Raw genomic sequence first — 7,705 nt, 5'->3', positions numbered from 1 at the left:
GCATTACCCAGGCCTCCTTTAAGACTCCATAGTGTTTAATTTGTAGGTACTAACAAAAGCAAAAATTGGTGTCATATGAAGCCTAACCACTTGCTCTGTAATACAGTTGAAGTCGGAAGTTTACATACGCCTTAGCCAAATACATTTAAACTCAGTTTTTCGCAATTCCTGACATCTCATCCAAGTAAAAATTCCCTGTCTTAGGTCAGTTAGGATCACCACCTTATTTGAAGAATGTGAAATGTCAAAATAATAGTAGAGAGAATTATTTATTTCAGCTTTTATTTCTTTCATCACATTCCCAGTGGGTCAGAAGTTTACATACACTTAATTAGTATTTGGTAGAATTGGCTTTAAATTGTTTAACTTGGGTCAAACGTTTCAGGTAGCCTTCCACAAGCTTCCCACAATAAATTTGATTAATTTTGGCCCATTCCTCCTGACAGAGCTGGTGTAACTGAATCAGGTTTGTAGGCCTCCTTGCTCGCACACACTTTTTCAGTTCTGCCCACAAATGTTCTATAGGATTGAGGTCAGGGCTTTGTGATGGCCATTCCAATACCTTGACTTTGTTGTCCTTAAGCCATTTTGCCACAACTTTATGAAGTATGCTTGGGGTCATTGTCCATTTGGAAGACCCATTTGCGACCAAGCCTTAACTTCCTGACTGATGTCTTGATGTTGCTTCAATATATCCACATAATTTTCCTGCCTCATGATGCCATCTATTTTGTGAAGTGCACCAGTCCCTCCTGCAGCAAAGCACCACCACAACATGATGCTGCCACCCCCGTGCTTCACAGTTGGGATGGTGTTCTTCAGCTTGCAAGCATCCCCCTTTTTCCTCCAAACATAACAATGGTCATTATGGCCAAACAATTCCATTTTTGTTTCATCAGACCAGAGGATATTTCTCCAAAAAGTATGATCTTTGTCCCCATGTCCAGTTGCAAACCGTAGTCTGGCTTTTTTATGGAGGTTATGTAGCAGTGGCTTCTTCCTTGCCAAGCAGCCTTTCAGGTTATGTTGATATAGGATTCGTTTAACTGTGGATATAGATATTGTTGTACCTGTTTCCTCCAGCATCTTCACAATGTCCTTTGCTGTTGTTCTGGGATTGATTTGCACTTTTCACACCAAAGTAAGTTCATCTCTAGGAGACAAAACACGTCTCCTTACTGACCAGTATGACGGCTGCGTGGTCCCGTGGTGTTTATACTTGTGTACTATTGTTTGTACAGATGAACGTGGTACCTTCAGGCATTTGGAAATTGCCCCCAAGGATGAACCAGACTTGTGGAGGTGTACAATTTTCTTCTGAGGTCTTGGGCGATTTCTTTTGATTTTCCCATGATGTCAAGCAAAAACACACTGAGTTTGAAGGTCAGCCTTGAAATACATCCACGGGTATACCTCCAATTGACTCAAATTATGTCAATTAGCCTATCAGAAGCTTCTAAATCCATGACATCATTTTCCAGGCTGTTTAAAAGCAGTCAATTTAGTGTATGTGAACTTCTGACCCACTGGAATTGTGATATAGTGAAATAATCTGTCTGTAAACAATTGTTGGAAAAATAACTTGTCATGCACAACGTAGATGCCCTAACCGACTTGCCTAAACTATAGTTTGTTAACAATAAATTTGTGGAGTAGTTGAAGAACGAGTTTTAATGATTCCAACCTAAGGTTATGTAAACTTCCGACTTCAACTGTATAATCAGTATTTCAACTTCAATAACTTGTTGAAAAATATATTGAAAAATATAAGCATGAACACATTCTATGTAATGTTAAACATTGTTATGTTTGTCTCAATAACGTAGTTATATTGTAGTAAGATGAGAGTGAGTCATTACCACATGTAGACACCATTTTTAGCTCTGTCTTTACTGTAGGGAAACTGGGGTAACACAATAAAAGGATTTCAGATACATAACAAACATAATACTCTACGGGCATATCAAAGTTCCAGATCGGGATCTCTGCTACTTTTAGATGATACGAAAAGGAGGGTTGTGATTGGTACATTGCCTACTACACCAATTTCTCTGTATAAAATGGGCCATAATTTTAAAACGAGCAGAGATCCCACTCTGGAACTTTGATATGCCCGTAGAGTATGTTATGTTTAACAATATATTGGAACATTTGCTAAATCTAAAAATGTAAGATTTTCAATACTCAGATGTATATTTGTCAATATTCATTAAAGAAACACGTTATTGAAATCAAAATATTACTCATAACCAATCTACATCCTCACTCTGATAACGTTATCAAATGTTTCGTTTTATTGTTGGTTTATGTGTTCATTCATTTTTTTATATGGTCTGTGATAGAACAGTCTCACTGCAGCACAACACTTTCCGTCTGACATTTCAACACGATTCCTGTTGCAATTGTTGAACATCATAAAATGCACTGCAAGTAGGCCTATTGTAGTGTCCAGTCTACTGCTGGGACACACATGTGCAATACATGGTCCTGAAATGTAGCTACAACATGAACGTTTTCTAAAGTGTTTCCCATGTAAGTCGAGTCAGACAACTAAATAAATAACTAAATGGATCAATGTTTACAATAACGCTGTGCTTCAGTACAACACCGGTCACTTGTAAAGTATAGGGCAAAGTGATTCAATATTCTAGCTACGTGCATAAAAAAAGCATTATCAAAAGGCAAGATGCCAGATTGAATATGATAAGGCAGGCTGATGGAAGCCAGGTGATGTGTTAAGTATTTAAAGGGCTAATGAGTGAAACCCTATAGCACTCAAGAAAATGGAACTCACAATCGATAAATATTGATTTTATTACGCTGAGAGGGGGAAGGCCTAGTCTTGTCTTTGCTTGCCAACATAACGGCTACGCCCCAAATGCACCCTATTTCCTACATAGTTCACTACTTTTACAAAGGACCATGATATACGGCCGATGCAATGGGGCTTGAAAGGGGATATCGTGAGAAAAAAAACTCTTAAAAATAAAGATGCAAGTTGAAACCAAATAAGGTTCTTGATAGAGATGCCATAAGGGAACCATTTTTGGGTCTTTGAAGAACCATAAATGGGATGATTCTATTAAGAAACCATACACAAAAAAAAAAAATGTTTCGGCCCTCCAGGACCGGAATTTAATAGTCCTGCTGTAGGGTTTAAGACTTAATAGCATATTTCCCAGGGTGCCTTTCAAGTGAAGTTACCAGTACAACCCATGACTGTGTTTGCTAGTGACAGAGACATGGTTGTTGCATTCATTCATATTCATCAAGTGAGACTCTGTGTGAATATGTTGTCATTAAAATTGTATTCTATAAGACAATACAATGCATATTTTATTAGGCCTTTTTTGAGGGGTTAGTTTGAGTGTACTACAGTGGCCTGAAACTCATAGTTGCAGGCTACATCTGGCCTGCAAGTCACATAATGCTGGCTTGTTGTCAGGCGATGGGTGTAGCTGGTGCATGAAATCAGGCGCAGGAGAGCAGAGATGAGTGAACAACGCACTTTAATAAAGGCAATAGCACAAAGTAACAATCCTAATGTGCAAACAAATAACGGTTGCCACAAAACCCGGGTAAAACAACACCCAGGAAAAAAACAGCCGGAAACCTACCGACCTAACAATAAACAAATCACACACAAAGACATGAGGGAAACAGAGAGTTAAATACACAACACATAATGAGGGAATTGAGAACCAGGTGTGTGGGAAAACAAGACAACACAAATGGAAAATGGATCAGCGATGGCTAGAAGACTGGAGACGTCGACCGCCGAACACCGCCCGAACAAGGAGAGGCATCGACTTCGGTAGAAGTCGTGACACTTTTAAAGTGATGTGTAATTCGTATTGGAATGCAGCCAGAGCGGAGAATTCCAACGTTTTGAATTTTTATTCACCCGCAACGTGCATTCAGAATAACTGCCAGGGTTGGGAAGAAAAGATGTGACTACCTTAAACATCTAAACTGGAACAACCACTTCAGTAACCGGTGCAATAAATGCAAGTCAACAATCCGTCTGTAGGCCTACATAAGCACAAAGCAACTAGGCTAGGCTACTTTTTTTTGCTGCTCTGACTGACTGACTGTCATTTTAACCACCAGTTGAGGTCTAAATAGAAATGTTGTCAAAACTGCTTCATAGCATTTCATAGAGATTAAAACATTTGAGAAAAGTACACTATACATCATTCTATTTCAGGCGGTGTGAAAAGAAGGCCAGGAAAATTGGCAAAGACCCCAACCACCCGAGCCAAAGATTATTTTCTCTGCTGCCGCACGGCAAGAGGTACCGGTGCATCAAGTCTGACACCAACAGGCTCTTGAACAGCGTCTATCCCCAGGCTATATGACTGATACTTAATAGTTAACAAAATAGCTACATGAACCATTTACCTTGTATCTTTATAGACCTTTTATTTCAATCTCTACGCACTCACAGGACCTTACATACCCACGCACTGTCACTCCAACACACACACACACACTCACTCCATATGCATTTATACTTACTCTACACACACTGTTTATAAATACAGTGCATTCAGAAAGTATTCAGACCCCTTGACTTTTTCCACATTTTGTTACATTATCAATCTTCAAATAAGATACCCCATAATGACAAAGCAGCAATAGGCTTTTAGACATTTGTATTACAAATAAAAACTGATATATCAGTATTCATACCCTTTACTTACAGCCTCGAGTCTTCATGCGTATGACGCTACAAGCCTTGCGCACCTGTTTTTGGGGAGTTTCTCCCATTCTTCTCTGCAGAGCCTCTCAAGGTCTGTCAGATTGGATAGGGAGCATTCCTGTACAGCTATTTCCAGGTCTCTCCAGACATGTTTGATTGGGTTCAAGTCCGGGCTTTGGCTGGGCCACTCAAGGACATTGAGACTTGTCCCGAAGCCACTCCTGTGTTGTTTGGGTTTGTTGTCCTGTTGGAAGGTGAACCTTCGCCACAGTCTGAGGGAGGTCCTGCGTGCTCTGGAGCAGGTTTTCATCAAGGCTCTCTCTGTACTTTGCTCCGTTCATCTTTCCCTTGATCCCAGTCCCTGCCGCTGAAAAAAATACGTTGTTGTTCCTAGACGTTTCCACTTCAAAATAACAGCGGGCATAAATTTGACAAACTGACTTGTTATCAAAAAAAATGTAATCACTGAGCTCTTCAGTATGGGCCATTCTACTGCCAATATTTGTCTATGGAGATTGCATGCCTGTGTGCTCATTGTTATACACCTGTCAACGGGTGTGGCTGAAATAGCCATGTTATCACTATAAACAAGGAGGACCTGAATGAGAGAGTTGGGGGGGAGCTGTACCTTCTCCTTGGTGCTGAAATAGCAAAGTAGCTATCAGCCTGAGGCAAAATGTACTTGCTAAGATTGTGATATGTTGTTGTCTCACCTAGCTATCTTAAGATGAATGCAACAATGTTAAGTCGCTCTGGATAATAATGTCTGCTAAATGACTCAAATGTGTGTAGAATAACAGAATGCATGCATTTAATTGAAGTGACGCGATGACATGCACACTCCACTAGGTGGGAACCTTTCACTAGAAGAAGAATATGCCATAATCATGATTAATGATCCTTTAATAATAATCAGGAACAATAGATGCCCATAATTCTCTCTTTCTCTCCCTCTTTCTTTCTCATGCAGCCCAAAATGCTTTATTTATGACCCCCTGACTCAGAGGGGAAGAACGACCAATGTCATCTTTAATATTGAATTTTAGCTTGGTTGGAACTGCTGGTCCACTAGTTGGTAGCCTGAGCTGATAGTTCACTGAGGCTTACACAGCTGCTGTGTCTGAAATGGAACCCTATTCCCTATATGGGGCACTACTTTTAACCAGGGCCATTAGGGCAGTTGTACATGTGCTGTTCTATGAATTGGGGTCAATTCAGGAAGTACACAGCAATTCAAATTCCAATTATCTGCTATGGTTTTCATTGAGGGATATGTGGGTTTGGAATTTGGTTTACTTATCTTTTTCATTTTTCCCCCCACACCAAATTCAAACATACACATAAGAGCAACATCTTACAGATGCAAACAAACAGCAACTACATTTCCTCTGCCCGGACCCGCATGCTCATACCTCCACTCCTAGTGCCTGCATTATTGTTTGCCACATGGCCTTAAATTGTACCAATTTGCTTTTCAGTGTTGCCCATGCTATTTCAATGTTTAAATAATACATCATTCCATTTTTCCATTGTGTTAATGATGGCGGATTAATTGATTTACAAGTTTTTATTGGTTCTCACATCACCCCCATATGCCATGTCTTGAAATATAAACCGTCTGTCTGCATAAGTAGGTTTACATTGTAATACTTCTGACAGCTTACTTTCTAGCTCTGCCCACAAATTCCGGACTTTATAGCATTCCCAGAAAGCATGGATTATTGAGTCATTATTCGTTTTAAACATAAGACATGACTCCACCGTTTTGTCTCTTGTACATTAAACTCAATACATGACTTTATACATTTTAGTTAACTGTAACATAGTTAGTTATGTTCCAACATTCCCTCCATTTTGTGCCAATATCAGTTCTTTTAAAATTTGGTTCCAATAGTTGCATTTTTTCTATGAGATTGTCAGTTGTATAGGCTCTCTGCAAAGTTTTGTATTTCTTATCTATCATATGAATATCCTTTTCTGACTCAAATAGGATTCCCTCGAGTTTGCTCTGATGCCCAAAATATTTCGAATCTACATTTTGTGATAACATTTAAGTATATATATATATATATATATATATATATATATATATATATATATATATATACTTATTTTTTTTTTTAATATCTACATTGGTCAACAACAAAAAAAAAAAGTTTTTTAAAGCTGTCAAGGAAATAAATGTATTTCCTATTATCAAGTCATTTCCTGAATCTATGCCTTTAGTTTCCCATGTGGGCCAATTTATCTACACTGCTCAAAAAAATAAAGGGAACACACCATGTTACACAATAAATGTTAATTTTGTTCGATAAAGTCCCTCTTTGTCCCAAAAACTCTTTTGTTGGCGCGTTTTGTTCCGTAATTCACTGGCTCAAAGGCGGTCATAACATGCAGACGAAAACATCCTAATAGTACCTGTAAAGTTCGTCGAAACATGTCAAACGATGTTTATAATTAATCGTCAGGTTGTCTATAGTCTAAATAATGGATAATATTTCAACCGGACAATAGCGTCTTCAATAGAAAAGAAAACGAACGGCGCGCAATAGGTCACGCGCTCAAAACAGCTCTGGTTCATTTAGAGTCCACTGAAAGAATGTTCTCATTCTTCCTAGTTTTTCAGAATACAAGCCTGAAACAATGTCTAAAGACTGTTGACATCTGTTGGAAGCCATAGGAACTGAAAAGTACATACTGTATAGGCATTCAATAGAAAAGTACCCACATCAAAAATATACCACTTCCTGGATGGATTTTCCTCAGGTTTTTGCCTGCCACTTGAGTTCTGTTATACACAGACATCATTTTAACAGTTTTGGAAACTTTAGAGTGTTTTCTATCCAATACTAGCATTCATATGCATATCCTAGCTTCTGGGCCTGAGTAACATGCAGTTTACATTGGGCACCTCCTTCATCCAAAATTCAAAATACTGCCCCCTACCCAAGAGAGGTAAAAATGGCATCACCATAGTCTCTAGGCCGTGCCGAGTTCAATGAG

Source organism: Salvelinus fontinalis, chromosome 18 (genome assembly GCF_029448725.1).
Source record: "Salvelinus fontinalis isolate EN_2023a chromosome 18, ASM2944872v1, whole genome shotgun sequence".
Taxonomy (NCBI): domain Eukaryota; kingdom Metazoa; phylum Chordata; class Actinopteri; order Salmoniformes; family Salmonidae; genus Salvelinus; species Salvelinus fontinalis.
Note: the sequence above shows the minus strand (reverse complement) of the source record.